We start from the raw sequence: 18,528 nt of genomic DNA on the forward strand, positions 1-18,528 counted from the left end.
AGGATTATTTTGGGGGGTTTTGTGGTTCTTTTCCTATCTGCATGTAAACATGTCACACAATTTTTATACTATCCTGTTGAGTATTTGATGCTTTACAATACAAGTATAAGATGCTTCAGTCCATAACAAATATATGTCGCCACCTTAGCACAGGTTGTAAATAGCTAACACTTCCGGATTTTTTTTTTTGCTGTTTCTAAAGTGACTTTCTCACTTTATTCTACAGGTTTTAATCACATTTTACCATATTTTTATGTGATATATTTAATCTGCTTGCTTGTTCATTGAGAAGCTCGTGATGAACATCATTGTAAGCAAAAATATGGCTTGGCATGGGAAAGGTATTGTCAGCGTGTACCATACCACATATTTCCTTACACCTACTAGAGGACTCCAGATGCCTGATTACTTCTAAAGTTAGCTTCTTTGCAAATTAAAATATACCTCTTACCTTTGCACTTTGTTTATTTGTTATTCAGGATTTTTTTTAAAAAAAAAAAGTGACCAAGCAGTAGAGTGCATCAACAGGTATTTATAAGTAATCTTAAATACACGAGATATGTGAACTGACTGTCTGTGACTTCGATTTTTAAAAAACTGTGAATTTTAAAAATTTTTGGAGCCCTAATTTTTCAAGTTAAATTTTATCTAGAATCCTGACTTTACATTTTTTTATGGCATTTAATTAAGCACTGTGATGCAAAGTATATTATTTTCTTAATACAATAAATACAGAAATTCCATCTAGTTCATTCTTTGGTGTTACTCGTACCATCTAACTTCAGATGTCTGACTTAGTTGCCTGAATTGGAGGAGCAGCAGGGTCTTTTTGGTCAGTGGAGCTGGAAGCAGAGGATTTGACCCCCACAAGGGGCCTGTGCTGCTGGCAGTGCTGCCCTGCAGCCCCAGGCCCAGAGCTGGGTGGTTGTCTCCCTGTGCATCTAGCACAATGGAGGGTTACTAATTTTCTGGAGATCTTAATATAAAAGGATCAAATATAATACAAACATTAGGAGGCATAATATCATGTCCTATCATACCAATGACTGGAGATAAATGGAGTCACCCTACAGCACTCTGTGTGAAGAGCCTACAGGGACCCTGCAATGAAGAGGGAATATAGAAAGTAGTCTTAGGTTTTCCAGAGCTACAGGTTTATTCCTTCTGCTTAAACAGCCAGTAAGCAGGATGAATAGAATGAAGGCCATAAAACATGAACACCCTTTTTAATTGGAAAACATGCAGTAAACTAGCTGCCCTTTTAGGATCAAAGACGCTATTAAAAATGAAAGATATTATTAGTGTTGTTGTAAGGTTTTATTAGTAGCATTTACCAATAGCCCTTCTCACAGGGGAAATTGCTATAAATACCCAGCTGACTTACAAGCAACTATATTGTTCATAACATCACATGGCTGACCAAGCACTACCTTCTGCTACTCTTTTTATCTATTCTATTTTATGCCATTGAACCTAGGCTGTAGAATTTTTTTCAAACAGGGATGTAGTTTGTCCTCTGATACATGGCTGAGGAAACAGCAGAGCTGCTAATATTAGGGAGCATTTACCTCTGTAAAAATTTGAGATTCCACTTACTCATTCCTCTCACTATTTACTTTCAAGGGCTAAATAAACCTGAAACTTTGTCTCCAGAAACTCTGAGATATAGAAACATGCTGCATCTCTTCCTCCCATCCCATCAGTAGGCTATATTTGGTAGAATTATGCCAGATGCCTCTCGGTTCATGTTAGTTATTCTGCAAAACTGAGAGAGAGAGAAAAATTAAGGGAAAACTGTTAGATTGCATAGTTCCAGGGATAGCCTAAAATCAAAATAAAACAGTATGTTAAAAATAAATTGCTTTTTTAAACCTTTTAAGTTTTCTTTAAAGGAAAGACAGATTTGGTGTCATCAAAGTGCTAACATGCAAATGTCTGAGGAAAAAATACTTTATAATGACTATTCACACCTTCTTGGGGTGTAGCTGTAGCTGGCTTTTACTTCTACCCATTGCCCTTTTGCTAGTGTAGGCATTGTGGCTGAACTTCCCTGTGCTCCTGGGACCGCCTCAGTACTGCGATCTTTCAGGTTGACAGCTGTTTTGCAAGGAGATTTTCTTGTGTGCTTACCTAGCTGGGGAAGTAACTTCTGCATTTTTTGTTTTAGGGTGCAGAGGTTAGGAGGCAGAATCATGAAATGAAGGTTCATTTCTTCTGGATCTGAACCCTCTTCTTTCTCTTTCCAAGCCTTGTCTTTCTGTCCCTCTTAATCATACGACTAGAGGATAATTCAAGTTGGAAGGGACCTCAGGAGGTTTCCAGTCCCTCCTTCTCAGAGTAGGCTCAGCTTTGAGGTCAAATCAGGTTATTCAGGGCTTTATTCAGACAGGTATTCAAAACCTCCAAGGACGGAGACCGGATCTTTTCCATATTGGGGCGGCCAAAACTGCCCTTAGTATTTAGATGTGGCCCCACGAGTGCCAAGTAAAGGACATCTTTCACTTCCCTTAACCTACTGTCTATGTTCCTGGTGATACAGCCCAGAATATTGTTGGTCTCCTTTGCTGCCAGGACACACTACTAGCTCATGTCCACCTTGCTACCAAGACCCGCAAGTCCTCTCTTGCAGAGATTCTCCTCAGCTAGTCAGTCCCTAGCCTGTATTGCTGCAGGAGTTAATTTGTTTCCAGATGGAGGACTTGCCATTTGTCCTTGCTGAGTTTCAGAAGGTTCCTGTTAGCCCATTCCTCCATTCGTCTAGGTCTTTCTGGATGGCAGCTCTGCCCTAGACTTTATTGACTGGTCCTCTCAGTTTGGTGTCATTTGGAAACTCAGTAAGCATGTACTCCATCACCTCTGGCAAATCCTTGATAAAGATCTGAAACAGGCCAGGTCCCGAACAGACCGCTGCTGTACCTGTCATCATCTAGGCAGGGTAGGTCTATTATCCACTTCCTTCAAAGCCTGATTAATTAACCAATTTTTTACCCATCTAGTCATCCATTTATCAAGACCACATTTTCCTTGTTCAGTCCTTTACTACTAATATAGTGGTAAAGGCTACTCTTGTTTCCCTTTGACATCTCCATTTGAGCTTGGGCTCCTTTTTGCAGTGGAGCTCCGTCATGAGTTTTCTGCTTAGACAAGCTGGTCTCCTGATACACCTACTTGCCTTCCTGTATACTGTGATGGACCATTCCTGTACTTGGAGGATACTGTCATTAAGGATCTGCAATTTTTTCCGAGTTCCTTTGTTCTTTGAAGCTGCTTCCCATGGGATACCATCTACCAGTTTCCAGAATAAGCTTAAATCTGAAGTTCAGCATTTGTAATCTGCTACTCTCCTTCCTCTGGATCTTGAACTCCTATTTCATGGTCACTACAGCTAAGGCTATCACTTATTATTATACACCAACCAGTTCTGCCTTGTTAGTGAGTAGCAGATGCAGCTGTGTGTCATCCCTTGTTGGCTCACCTAGTACCTACCTGTACCTGCTTACCTCCTGCCTTGTTGCCCTTCTGGCAGATAACAGGAAAAGCAAAGTGCTCCATAAGAACCAGGGTCTGTGATATAGAGAATTCCCGAGTTGTTTAAACAAGGCTTCATCTCCTTCCGCATTCTAAGGAGGTAGTCTGTAACACAATTCCACCACAGCATCACCCTTGCTGGCCTTCCCTTTGACCCTGACCCATAAGCTCTCAACCAGATTGTCAGCCATCTCATACATCCAAGTTCCTACTTCACTTAAAGGGTGACACCCCCATTGTCTTCCCTGTCTCTCTGTACTGAATATTGTGTAACCATCCATGACAACCTTTCAGCCATGTGAGCTGTCCCACCATAGTTATCCCAGCGATGATGTAGTTTGGTGACCATGAGCTGAGCTCAAGTTCCTCCTGCCTTCTTCCCTGGCTGTGGGCATTTGTGTACACACCCTGGAGAGGAGCATCCTTTTACCCTGTTTCATCACTCCAAAGGTCTGTCTTGTACACATCACCCTAGTAAGTCAGCTCACCGGTAAAACTAACGTCACTAAAGGAAAGCTAAGATAGATAGATTAGATACAGATACGGATACAGATACAGATAGATAGATAGATATGGATGTTTCAGATTTAGATAGTTGTGTGTGTAGTGCAAATGAACATGTTCTGAAGACAAGCTCAGTTGTATGTCAAATGCTAACAGGGTTGAGTACCCTCTGAGTGTGCAGATACTGTGGAATGCGCTGACAGAAAATGGAAAACTGCACTGCAAAATACGTAAGAGGAGGCTGATATCCTCATGTACTGTTCCCCAATTAGCAGATGGGTTTTGAATAATACTAATGTCTACACTCCCTAAAATAAATTCCCCTGTTAGACAGTTAGGTTGATGTGGCACAGGGTAATCTCTTTTAAATCATAAATATAAAGCAGACCTCTTCATGATATTTCAGTTTTCCACTGCAGAAGTTTTTTGTTACTTTCCTCTTTCCTACCATGCAAACTCTGCAAAGGCCACTGACAGCTTTTTCTTTCCTAATTAAAAAGTTAAGTAATCCAATGCCATTAGCTATGACAGTTTTTTCCATATTTTAAAATATTCCTAAGACCAGTATTGTTAAAAAGGCCTAGTCATTTGCATTGTAATTATTGTAGTTTTCTAAAAATAATCTACTAAAATAAATCCCTGAAATGTTGTTATCATGCATGAAACTGTACCTGGTTGGTCAATATCCTTAGTTTTACATTTAATGATGCATTTAAACTTTATGCATTTACTTCTTCCACAGGCATGTTTAGTTGGTTTCTGTTGGCTAATGCTAGGTTTGTGTGCAAGACTTGGCATAGGAAGTATAATTTGCTCTATTAACAGTTATACCTTAAAATATATTAAAGGATGTGCTTATCTTATCAGGCAAGAAGAGAAGGTAGCTCCTGGCACTTAGATAAAAATGTCATGAACTGAAGTCAGTGACCAGCTAAATTTAGTTATACTGCACTTGGGACAGAGGATTGGAATTGAAATGGCAGAAAATGGGGAACTAATAGCTGATCTTTTGAGGTCACACCCTTCTTCTGGTTTTATAAAGTGCAAATACTGGGCACTCATCAGAATTAATAATACAGTGGCAGCTCTTTTTAGTTTGAGAGTATAGCCTGTCTTTTCTGCACTAAAATCACAAGATGATCTAACATGAAAACTTTGCAGGCAGCTATATGGCTTGTAATCTTCTATTTGCAGCACTGGATTTGCTAACTTTTTTTGCTTTATACTTTACAATGCTCTTCAAGGCTAAACAAACTGAAATTATTCTGTCTTCTGTCTATCTGTCCTTACTGTTCTCACAATGAAGTCACTAACCATGAAATTAAGTCTACAAGTAAAGTCCCAAGCAGAGGGTGTGAGCAATATGAATAATCTATTGCTCATAACTTAAACTGAGTCAAATGCACTGTCTATAGATATCATAGCAGAAAAAGTGCAGTAAGAATAAGAAATTCTCACAGTGGCCAAGTTCTCTATTAATGGAATTAAAACTGTCATCAGACACGGTAGATTCATAATTGTGTTTCTGAGTTATTCCCATTCCAGAATAATGACTGCAAACTGAACATTAAGTATTATTGAAGCATTTATCCCCTTCATGAGAAGGAACAGTATTCAGTATTATTGCAGAATGGTATGAATGACAAATGCTTTTAATGCTTTCTACATAATTTATAATTAATCCTCCACTAAACTGATGGCTATCCCTGTTCAGTCTCATCATCTCAGCTACTGAAGAAAGAGCAAAAGAATTCCTCAGCCTACCCAGGAAATGGGTGCAAATGGCAAGGGGTCAGTCACCTCTGATTTTCTACTGGTTTTGTGAGTATTTGAACTACTGAAATGTTCATATTCCACCTCAGTGGTGTTATGAGCTACACAGGAACCTCACTCAGAACAAGTTTATATTGATATGTGTGAGTTAATAACTAGCTAGTATTTATCCATGAAACATTCATGGATATATTCCAGTTTGGTAAAAATGTTATTATTTTCTCTAATTGTCAATCAGTTGGTTTTGGTTTTACAAAAAGACTATTCAAAAATTCTCGTATCTGAAGTATTTATTGTACATCTTAAATATAAATCTATTTCATGTAATTTATCCTGTGCTTAAGTGAAGCTACTGATCAAGGTGATTCAGATAGCTCAGGTTACCACAGACTTTCAGATACACCTCTTCTTGTGGACATGCACTGTCTGCTGGCCATAAGCACAGCCCAGTCAGACCCTCCAGACAAAATTGTCTTCAGCTCGATTTTTGACTCATTCAAGATTTCATCCTTGCTTTGCATAAGCTAGCAGTATAATATTCCCTTATCTCTTTCACATTTTATATTTTGTATGAAAAATGAAAGACTTCAGACATAAAGCCCTGGAGGTCTCTTCAGTGACAAAGGAAAAAATGATCATGATCAAGAAAAGGGACTGAAAGTGTTTTTATATATTTAAAAAAACCCAAACCCTAATACTGACTCTCAAAGAGAAAGAAGGTTACAAGAAAATATTGCAGCTGATTACATATATTAGTAATAAGGAACATAAGAAAAATTTGAAAGAACAAGGAATTGGTGGTAGGTCAGCCATCAGCTTGGATATAAAACCAAGGACAGGAAATTGTTTACACATAGCTCAGGTGAAGCAAGATAAATAATACAAAAAAGAGAAAGATATCCTCAGGTATATATGAATATTAAGGCTCTTTCATATAATGCAAAACACAAAGGAATTCACTTAGAATCAAAAAGCTTTCTCAAAATTTTTCAGAATTATCAAGATAGGGAGATTACTGAAACTTTCCAGTGCCCATTCCAACCACAGGACAAGAAGGTTCTAGGAACAAAATGTGTGTCATCTCACACATTATACAACTGCCAGCACAGCCAGGTACCAATCCTGACTATTGTGCATGATTATAGTATAAATAAGTAAGGATTAAAATTGTAACAGTAGTAGTTAGAAGCCAATTCTGAAATTCTTTCCACTTTTACTTTGTAAACTAGGACCTCTGGACATGCAAAGATAGAAATGGGAAATGGCAAAAAAATATTGGTATCTTGCCATTAATATCTTCTGTATTTCTCATAAGTTAATGATATAGAAATCCTTCTTGATTGCAGATCATACGTATTGTATTCCAATCTTGCTATGATTCATTATTTTGTTCCAAGTAAGGAGGACTGGTCTGGATATTCAGTTGCTGGAAAACATTATAAAATGTCCATATCCAATATTCATGCTGCCTAGCTGACTTTCTTTTCTTACTAATAGGTAGAAAGCTATCTTTCATATCTTTACGTGTCTTATGTTAAATGATCTTACCCTTTTTGGAAATGCCAGTAAAAGATGAATAGAAGTGGAGTCTGGTTTAAAACTCAAATCTGTGTTGTAACACTGAGCTGATACTCATGCTGTCTCCCTAGTGCTTTTTCATCTCCTAGTGTCTTTTGGACTAGAAAAGGATGTTTGTATGATACCACTAACATGACTGTCATTCTTAATTTCTACACATCTTTGCTATTATGTTGTCATTCATAAGGTCTTTGTCTTAGGGACCATCCTGGGAATATTTCCAAGTGGCAACAGTAATCCACGAAGCTGCAAAGCATATCCTCTGACTGAAGGCCAAAGGCTTAAGTCAGAAAATGGTATATTGCTGTTTGTCCACCAGTAACTCCAGCAACATATTTTTCTGTGATGACTTTTTAGTTCTTGTTAACTTTAACACTGAGTTTTATGCCAGAAGGTAGAAGACACCACCACAAAAATGGTGCAAAGACCCAGATTCTTCAATGAAATACTGTAAAAGATATGGAAATATAAAATATTAGGAAAGATAAAATAACCCTTTTCCCCAAATAGTGTCTGTATTTCCAATGACAGTGCTTCACCCTGTCCTATACCTTTTTGTAACACTAAATTAAACACTTTTCACATGGCCTCTGCCTGACCCTAAGGTGGATGCTTTTTAGCACGGATGTGGTGCCTTTTCCATATACAGCTTGAAAAGCTTTTAACAAACATTGTAATTACAAAGCTATGTAAATGTGAGCTGGGATTACTAGTAATAATACAGTAAGGTCTTAATTCATCTTTTTTAATAGTCTTTTCAGGGCAAAAAGAACTTGATAGGCTGTCTTACACAAAAACAAATGGAAAGCATTGAAGAGATTGACTGCTGTTCCTTATCTGAAGGTTGAGTTTCAAGTGCTAAATAGATTGAAGCTTAGAATAAAGTCTTAAGAATAAAGCAGAATTTGAATTTTCCTTCTATCTTCTAATTTGATTCCAAATTTCTAGTTTTTTAGATGATTTGAAATAAGAAAATCAAAGCCTAATACCATGGTAGTTGCTTGGATAACAAAATAATCCCAATATAATAGGGTAAAGAAAAGCAAGGCATCTGGAGAAATGTAGCTTATCTCAGCGCATACTTTAGAAGTTTCTGTTTCCTACTGGAACTTGATGTATAAAAAAGAGGAGTCTTGAGCAATCAGATGGTTCCTTTCCTTTTGAGGGGGGAAAAAAAGTAAAAAGCAGTGGTAAAGAAGTTAATATGGTCTAGGCTGACAGAATAGAAACTTTCATGCTGTGATTTTAGTATTTTTACATTCTAATTAGTAGGAGATAAAATAAATAGATTATAATAATCCATAGGAATATAGACTTCCATTTTTTAATAAGTTCTTACCTTCTTTTATATTGTCTTAGTAAAACAAATTAGTTAATTATTTCCGGCATTAAATGTGTCTCGCATACATTCTGCCTCTCAGGTATTTTAAAATATGAGCTGATGAGACATTGGTGGTTCCGTGGCGTTGATAAGTTCATACCATTTAAGCACAAGAAAGTACATGTCCTGCAAACTACCCCATGTTGTATGTGTGTATGACCATGTAGATGTGAAACCAGTAGCCAGTCTCTGCAGAATATAACGTTACAGGGACACCTAAGAGTTACATAGTGTTCCCAGCCTGTGTTGTGAACTTCGTGAAAAACAACCTTGAAAAACTGCTTCTTCCATTTCTGCCTCCTGGGAATTCTGCCATTAGCAGCTTTATGAATCTTTGACAAGGAAAAGCTGGTCCCTTAGTGATTTTGTTTAAATGTTAAAAAAAAAAAAAAAAAAAAGAGACAAAAAGTATACATATGCCTCTTCCTCATCTCCCTAGCATTAAACACGAATATGTGTGGATGATGTGGAATAGGTGTAGTAAGTTGGGAATGAGGCATGAAATGAAAATGCATGTCCAATGCACAGAAAAGTGGGCCTTTCACTGCTCTGTGTGTGTAGAAATCAAATTGCCAGTAAGTATCTTGCCTAAAAAAAATCCATCCTCCAGCAGAATGACTGTTTAAATGGGCCTTAACATTATTAATATTTTTCATTGCCCACCAGTGATTCAGTAAGTGCCTCTCTACTATTAAAAATTAGTCCATGATTTTAATGAGAGAGAAAAGTTGGTTCAGTGAATTCCAGCTGTGTTTTTTCTTGAGTCTGGGTAGCATTGCTGAATAGAAAAGAAAGTATAGTTTCTCTGCAGGTGAGCTGTCTTTTTTTTTTTTTTTTTAAATGAACTGCTCCCTCTCTTCCTTCTCAGGAAGACATTGACAGCATGCCTATCAATGCCTGCCAAAGTAGCGGAGAAAATGTTGCTGGCAATGGTAGATGCAAAGAGAACCACATCTCTACAGCATTCTCGATATGCAGTGGTGTTAGTATCACGACTCCAATCAACTGTTCCTTCCTATCACCCCCACCACCACCTTCCTTTTTTTTCCCCTGTGTTGTTCTCAGGCCAGTGGCTATGTGTAAACAGGATGTGGGAGCTGTACTGAAACGTATTCAAGTTCTGTAGACCTCCGTCCCCACCTCTGGCTGCAGCATGCATCCTGCCTGGAACATCTGCTTCAGATAAATATAGGGAGAGTTCAAGCTGTGCAGAGAAAGGCACAGCCTGGAGTTCTTCAGCCAGGTTTCTCTTGTCGTCTTTATTCTTTACCATTTAAAAAAAATATGGAAAAAACATTTTACTTCTAACTGGAGGGCAGGTTTCCTAAAAAACCACTGTTGAATATTTGTAAATAACATACTGTCTTATATTTAATAATTGAAAGATATTCTAAGCCCACTAAGAATAACGTAACTTACTGTTTGTTTACTTATTAGTTCTAATGATGCTAACCTAAAGGTGCACGTTCATATGCTGTTGATATCCTTGACATAACTTGAGATGGATTTTCATGGTTGGCAGTGCAGTTTTTAAAAAAATGCCTCTGGTAATCCAGCTAAAAGAGATCATAGGGCCTTATAGCACATTCACACAAAAAGGATTTCCTTAGAGCTTGAAAACTGAAAGCCAGAATCATGGAAGTGTTTGCTACTTTTCAGTAGACTCCACTTCAAGCAGCCTGGGAGAGCCATAGCAAACACTGCGCAGGCTGTCTCAAGTGTCTGCACTGTCTGCCAGAACTGCTCTGCTCTCTGGAGAGTGCGGCCACTCTGGCAGGAGAGGTGGTGGGGGTATTTATGTGACTGCCAGCTCAGAATGGGCCATCTCTGAACATGAGAGCAAATCCATATTTAGACATCCTGGGAACTCCGTGGTATAAAATGGCAACTTAGGAGTCTCTATGACCAGGTGGCCCTGAGTAATATGCAGCCAGTGCATCTCTCATTGGCAGAATTTAGACAAGCAGAGCTATGGCCATCATCACAGACACCTAAGCAGACAGTCTTATTTTTAATGTTAAATCTTCTGATATAGAAAAAAAATTAATGTTAAAATCATCCAATGTTAAAAAAAGGTATAATACCCTTACTTACTCCAAGCGTAACAGAGAGGGCACTATGTTAGGACTGCTGGAAATACCAGCATGGCCATACCCATGGAGGAACATGGAGATGCACATTCAGCAGGCTGGCAGCAGTCCCAGTAAGAGCGGTCGTCAGGCTGTTGCTGCCACTGAGGCATAAAGGCGCACCTTTACTTACACCTGAGAAAGGAAAGGGAACCCTTTTCCCCTGCTCACCTTCCCTTGTCACCAGCTCACCTCCTGTTCTGGCCTGACCTCTAACCCTTCTTGCTGCCCCATCTGTGGAGCGTAATAAATCAGTTCTGTCCACAACCCTGAGGAGGCTTTGAGCCAGTACTGCCTGTACATACATGTACACACACACAGATGGATGCACACACACGCACAAATGAGCTAAACAGGAAGAGGGCTCCACGCATAAGGGAGACAAAGACTCACAATCAGAAAATAGGTAAAAAATAACAAACACTAACAAATCCCCATTTCTACTCTGACTGACTTAAGGACAGACATTTTCAGATATAATAAAGGATGTCTAGAGACTTTAACAGGCTTTTTAATCAAGCCTCCATTTAACTTAGGACACATCATTTGGGCATTTGTTGTCTGAAGCTCCTGTACAAGTATTTTGGTCAATTCATCTGATCAAACACAGCCATCTGCAATGTCACTGTCTACATCTGGATTAAACATCTATTCTGCCTTTATAGTGAATGGAGAGAAACAGCACTTCTGAGGTACCATTCATCTCCTGTTAAAGCAGATCTCTACTAAGACCAGTGAACATCCAATTAAATAAATCTAGCCTCAAGGTGCCTGTTGTTCTCCAGGAACAAAAGTCAGACCTAGGTAGCTACACAGGAAACCTTTTAAAATATTCGAGATGGCTCTTTTGGGGTTTTTTCCCCTCTTCTGGCAAAACAGAGCCACTGAATAAAGTACCTAGTGTTAGTTAGACATTAAGATTCAAAATGACAACAGTCCTATTCATTCAAATGTTTTCTATAATATGTAACAATCACAAAGGTCTCGCCATTTTTCCACAGAGAAAGGCAAAACATCAGTGGAAGCAAGACATTTCAACTAATAATACCATTGTAAGCTGGCATGTGACTCAGGTACACTTATTCACCTGAACTTACTGAGAAAGTATGGGTGATAAGACAAGACTGTAACACAGAACATAATCTCTTCTGCAAAAGCATGAGGCCTGATAGCTGAAGAACTGCAAACCCTATACATTGGACCTATAGTATGGGAATATTTCTTCCCTGCAGAGAATGTAAGTATGTAAACTTAGAACAATTTCCACTTTTGTACACCTTTCAAAATATTCTTTTAATGGAATATGTCTTTGTTTCCCCTAACTCATTCCCTTCCAACTCTTCTTGCCTCTAAAGATCCATAGAGTACAGCTGTGCTACATACATGCCTGGGTATTTTCCCTATCAGCTCCTCTACAGAAATTCTTGCTTTCCCCTGTGCCAGCTACTTCCTTCTGCCACTGCCTTACTAGCACCTTGGTTGTACTGATCCAGCTACATATGAATTCAATCTGTAAAATGTATATACAACTGTATCATAGTTTTACAATGGATGTGACTGACCTAAGGCTTTTCTGTCAGCAGAAACCCAGAATGACTGATGTGCTGCTAGAATATTTCAAGAAAAATGGCCACATGCTCCAGTAAGGCACTGTGGTCTGCTAAAATGGAGGGGCCTGGGAAAGGGTTAATAATCTGCTTAAAACTATTTTTACTGAGATCAGGACTCATTTCACAGGGTGCTGTAGAAAGGCTTCCAGCATATTGCAAGTTAAAGAAACAAACAAAAAAACAAAGGGAAACAGAGCTGCAGTGATGTGAAGTGAGGTGCTCAAGGTCACTCAACAGGTTAGTAGCAGGACTGGAAACTGAGCACTTGAGGCCCCCCTAGAATGTTTTATCAGCAAACCCTCCTCAATTCCTACTATCACATAAGCCTTCTAAATCAGGGCTTCATGCTCATCATCCCCAAGGTGATAAAGTGATAAGTCTTCTTTTAAAAACAAGAAGTACTTGATCCTTGCATGGGGAGCAGCAAGGGTCTTTACAGTATGATATTTAAATTCAAATAGGCTGTAGTTAAGAGGATGTAAAAGATAGACTCCTCACAGTAAGGAACAATAGGTCAGCGATGGGAGTTGGGATTATAATTTCCTGTGTACACATGAAAAAACTAATACAGATGTGATTCCTTTTAATGTGATCAGGCTTGGGTCTAGGCTATAACAGGTCCTGTTTGTCAGCTTTTGCTTAGGCTCAGCACAAGGGGGAACTTCGTTATGGGGTCTAGGATGCTCTAGAATTTCTTACTCTTCAAATTTTTAAGGGTAATTTCAGCCTTTCCTGGCTGTCTCAAATCCCTTTTGGAAATTGCATATTTAAAAGGAGTTGAAATTCAGTAGGCCAAAAAAGAAAATCTACAGAAATGACAAGACAGTGTGTTATCATGTTTTCCTTCATCACTCTTCATTCTCAAGTAGCAGCAATTGTAAATGCTATTTATTGCCTTTCTGGCCAGCTTCTCTGCAACCACCACAGCAGCACTGACTCAGAGCCCACTTTTTGTTCAGCTCATATGCAGCTCTCCAGAAAGTATGTACAGCTTCATAAACATGATTTCTCCTACTTCCAGTACAGAATCCTCATTAGTCTCATAAACTACACACATCTTCCAGGCAGAAGGTAAGGCAACCTTTAGTTGGTCACTGCTGTCCAAACTAACAGGAAAAGGACAATGTTGTTTTCTTTACATTTCTGACATGACACATCACAAAGATATGCCGGATCAGGGTCAAGTTACACTAAGCTGCTCTGTGCTTTTTGGTCTTGTGATGTGACGTAAACTCTTGCAAAGCAATCAAAGAATTGTAATGTAAAGAAAGGCTTTTGAAAGATCTGCTAGAAGGAAATCATTCTTGAGCATGGGAAGAAACTAAGCAGCTGGTGTTACCCAAGCACTAAGTGCTGGCTCCAAGCACTGCTCCAGGGTTGTGCCCTGCTGGAAGGAACAGACCAACCCTTATGTCCCTTGTCAGCATCAGAGTCCACCCAATGCCACTGGAGAGTGCCAGGCGGCTGGAGGGGACCCTGTTTCCCAGCTGGCTGGGGGGAGCTGCAGTACAAAGCCTATGCAACCCATACCATCCTCTGTCCCCCAGACTGTGGGGACTCCATCTTGCTCCTCCTTTGGGTGACTCAACACAGCTCTATTCCATGCTTTTTCTTTGTCAAGACATTATATCCAGACACTCAGCTGGGGTCAGCCAAGGCATTCATCAGGCACATAAACAGGAGAGGGGCAGCAAAATTGTGATGCTACTGGCATAGCATGAAAAATAAGGAATGAAACGGGGACCCTGCATCCTACAGGTGTTCCCACCCTTACATAGTTTTCACATCTTTACTTTCAAAGCCAACTGTCTCAGACCCTCCAGTGTCTGAACACTATTACAGCTGCAGTGGCTGAGGAGGATTATGAGACAAGGAAACATGTAAAGGAGTCAGAGAAAAGGCAGATGAAAGAGAAGAGGAAGAGAGAATCAAGGCTGGGAAAAGTGCAGGAAACAAAAAAGACTGAAGGTAAGGAGAAAAATCACAGAAAATTAAGGAACAGGACACGGTATCTATAGTAAAGGCTTAAAAAGTTGTAGGAATTTTGTACTAATTTCATGCAAACTAGAGGGGTAAGGTGAGAACCTGGTGTAAATGGCACTGGTAACTTTAAGCAAGCATAATTGTTATTGTGCAGTCCTGGATTTAGAAGGCCACTCTTGAGCCCTGTGCAATATTTAAGATGTTTTCCTTTATTTTTGAAAGTGCTCTATAAACTTCACCACTTAGAGGAGACACTTTTTAAAGTAGGGTTCAACATGCAATGGATTGTAGCCCAATCCTGCAAGAGTACTGTGTACCCAGTTCTGGAGATGATGATGTCTACAGCAACATTACTAGGACTTGAGGTGAGGAGGCAGAAGTTGAGAGAAAGAAGTGCTTGAAGAAGCGTCAGAAAGTCAGCCTGGACAGAAACAGATGCAAAATATAATGGCAAGATCTTTTTGACCAGACTTGTTAATAGAGAGCCAGTCAAAAGTAAGACATGAAACCCATTCCTTGTACTAATCAGCGTCTACTACAGTGCATTTATTCCTCTGAGATTTCAGGAAGTAAGTAATCCCAATACTCCTCATGCATACTGGGACAGTGGCAGTGATTATGACTGAAGAATATGCAAGAGAAAGGTTTCTTCTTCTGTTTCTACCTGCCATAATCCTTACAGTGGCAAATCCATATTTGGAAGCCTGTCGGGTAAGCTTTTTTTAGAGTTGCTTCATCTTTTGCAAACACTGGTCTCTTTCACAGAAAAAAAAATACCATAGTTCCGTCTTTTACTTTTAGATTTAGTTTGTTTTGCTTTCTGTATTTTAAAACAGAAGTGTTTATTTGCAACTGAGAATTCAAGAGGCCATTAGAAATGTATCATGTGACAGCACACTGCAACTCTACAGTACTGCAACCCCACAGTACAACAGCTTAACTAACACTAAACATTTCTGTTCTCTAAAGTTGCCATTTTATAGATCCTTTCACTGTTCCATTAAATCAAGTCATGTCTTTCAAACTTGCTGATGTGAAATGCTGCTTGACATTATGTTCACGTGTTCATATTGTTTCTTTTGAATAACAACAAGTTTCATTAAAATTACTATAAAAATGAGAATATGACTGAAAACTAGCCAGCAAAAAGCTATGTGTTACTGCACACAGTGGGTTTACTGTCCAAACTTCTTCCCTAACTAGTTAAGACATCTGAGGTATTTCTTGAGTGACTTTTTTTGAAGTTAGCTGAATATATTGGAATAAAGCTTTGCTGAACATTCACAGGATGTGATTCACAGGATTTTGGTTGTCATTAGGTGTTAGGCACCAGAAAAATTACTTGAAGAACTTTTGTTGTTGCTATCTGTTTCTCAGAGCCAAATAACGACATGACAATTGCAGGTTATAACCTGTGACAGTACAAATTATTCCACTGCGCTTGAGGAATAGCTCACAAATTGTAGACCAAATGAAACATGGAATAGTAAGAGACCATTGCCTCTTCTGAGTAATACGTCTCTTGTGAGTTCTGATTTATCTGTAAACCCAACCTTAATATCTTCTACGGCCTGCCTTCTGGGTTTTTTCAGACTAATTCACAGCAACAGTCTGAAAAGGTCCCTTTCCTATTAAGAAAAGTTTTCACTTTTCCTCGCAAATGTTCAGAGGGGCAGCTTCTGAAGAAAGCATCGCAATACATTTACTGAGAGGCCCACAGGGCTGCCAACTCCTGCTCCCCTTTAGAGGCCGGGCCCCATTCTGCCCGCTGCCTTGGACGGCGAGTAGTGCTTGCCCCGCAGCTGGTCCCGCCGAGCCAGCAGGACCGTGGGCGTGCGAAGGAGGGCGAGTTCCCTGGGGACCCCGCTGGGGCTGCTGGACCGGCCGGCCACATGCAGGACATGGCGGGCACCCCAGCAAGGTGGAGGCGGGCATGACGGCCAGCGGGCGCTTCCCAGCCACTCTCTGCCCTGCCCCTTCCCTGCCAGCCTCAGCTGTGTTAGGGGCTCTGCTGGCTGATTTCTCAAACTGCCCCGCTCCCCACTTTGCAGGCAGAGAGGAGGCTCGGAGGTGCCGTCCCCTGAGCTGGTGCTGAGGGCCCACGGCCAGCCCGCCATCTTGTCCCCACGTGCCTGGCCTGCTCGTGAGGAGACGGGCAAAACGCAGCGCGCCAGCACTCCGGTATGCCCCGCATCCCGACAAAGCAGTTCATTCCCACCCACACAGACAGATCAAACAGTGTTCAGGAAACAATCTGGGATCCATATTAGCGCTCGGTACCGTCACCGCCGGGGCAGTTTAACAGGGTGGGGGGGCACTGTTTCTAGCACATTCCAATTGACAACAGCTGGGACGGCTCTGCTCCGAGCAGCTGCCTTCGCTGCGGCCCCACTGCATCGCCTTTCTGTGTGGAAAGCTTTGTTTTGGCTAGGGATGGGTTTGTTGAGCTTTCTTGCACTGAAGTCTCACACAGAAACTTTCCCTTTGCCCATGGCATGTGACCCTGCCAACTTACAGGCTTGCATCCTCAATAAGAAAAACAACAAGGTTTTTAAAAAAAAAAAAAAAAAAAGAAAAAAAAAGTAAAGGTTAATTAACCTCAGGTCTGTTCTCAGCAAAGCAAGGCTGCCATGGATAAGTAATAAAAATAGCTTCTCAATGGTCCTTGTGTCTGTCAGAGTCTCGCTCTGTGATCTTTCAGTCAAAACCATGAAAGCGGGAGGGGGAGGAGAGGCTGATTCGCTACTGTCCTTTTCTTGTGCGTGTGTTCCCAAGGCTGCCCGGCTCTGTCCTTCAAATCATCTCCACCAGTAAATCATTTAGCTCAACCTGTCACTCTCGGCCATTGTGAGGAGACAAAAGCTACCCATTTAACCCCAACCATAGCTGATTCACGCGGCAGGGAAGGCAGGCTCACAAAAGGAGGCTAGCAGGGAAGGTGGCAGTTGGGTTGGATTTCATGTAGCCTGGTGCTGGTTTTCCCTCTTCTTTTTTTTTTCTTTTTTTTTTTTTTCCTTCCCTCCCCCTCTGTTATTTTAAATTAGCAGCACCTCTCATACTGGGATTGTTTTTTGAAGACCACATGTTTGTCAACAGAGCTGTTCTGCTTGAGTAATTTGACTGCAGCCTGGCTTCAAAGGTTTGAAAGGGCAAGAAACACACATACCCCGTATCAGCATACATCTATTACCCCTTTCACCTGGACAGCTTTTTGGACTATTTTTGTTGCTTTAAAAAAAAAAAAAAGTGGAAACAAAACATCCAATTAGTCACAGGGAACCAGAGCTATTCCAGTCAACCTGCTGTTTGGGGAAATCTGCACCGCAATTATCGGGTTCATTTCACCTGAAGTATTGCTCTAAACCATCAGCTAAAACTCTGCTGCCTTGAATCATAACCTCTGCCCCAAGCCTGCACCTCAAATGGGCATCGCCTGTGTTACAACAGGTTGTTCTCTCTGCCAAGAAATCACTCTGCCCTGATATTTTAAAATTAAAAGTTAGTCCTTTGACATAGAAATCAGCTGTTACGCTTAAGACTTCTTTTGCATAATGTTTAATCATATTGTAACAGCTCCCACCCCCAAACAACCAAAATCTTGAAAAACTAAACAGGCCATCGGAGAGCAACAAATTCACATGGTGCCAACAGTAAAATGAAATGCATAGATAAACCAAGCAATACTGCAGATAGTTTCATGATTTGTTCCTCCCCCCGCCCCAAATTCCAGAATATCCCTAGTGAGCACAGAATCTGCCACAAAGCAAATTGTAATTTATATATAAAATACACCAGCAAATATCCACAGTTTTGATTTCTAATAATACTGTCCTTAATCCACACAGTAATCACCAACCCAGTGTAGTTCTATGTTTTAAGAACCAAGCACTGAAGTAGAGAAAAACTCACAAGTACAAAATACACATCTGTGCTTCTCCGGGGATATTCCTGATTTTTGTTATGCTTGTGAGATCCAAGAAATGACTATGTAATATACATTTTTGTAATCTTTCTAATGTGCCTTCTAACAACAAGCAGTTCA

Source organism: Pelecanus crispus, chromosome 3 (genome assembly GCF_030463565.1).
Source record: "Pelecanus crispus isolate bPelCri1 chromosome 3, bPelCri1.pri, whole genome shotgun sequence".
Classification (NCBI taxonomy): Eukaryota; Metazoa; Chordata; class Aves; order Pelecaniformes; family Pelecanidae; genus Pelecanus; species Pelecanus crispus.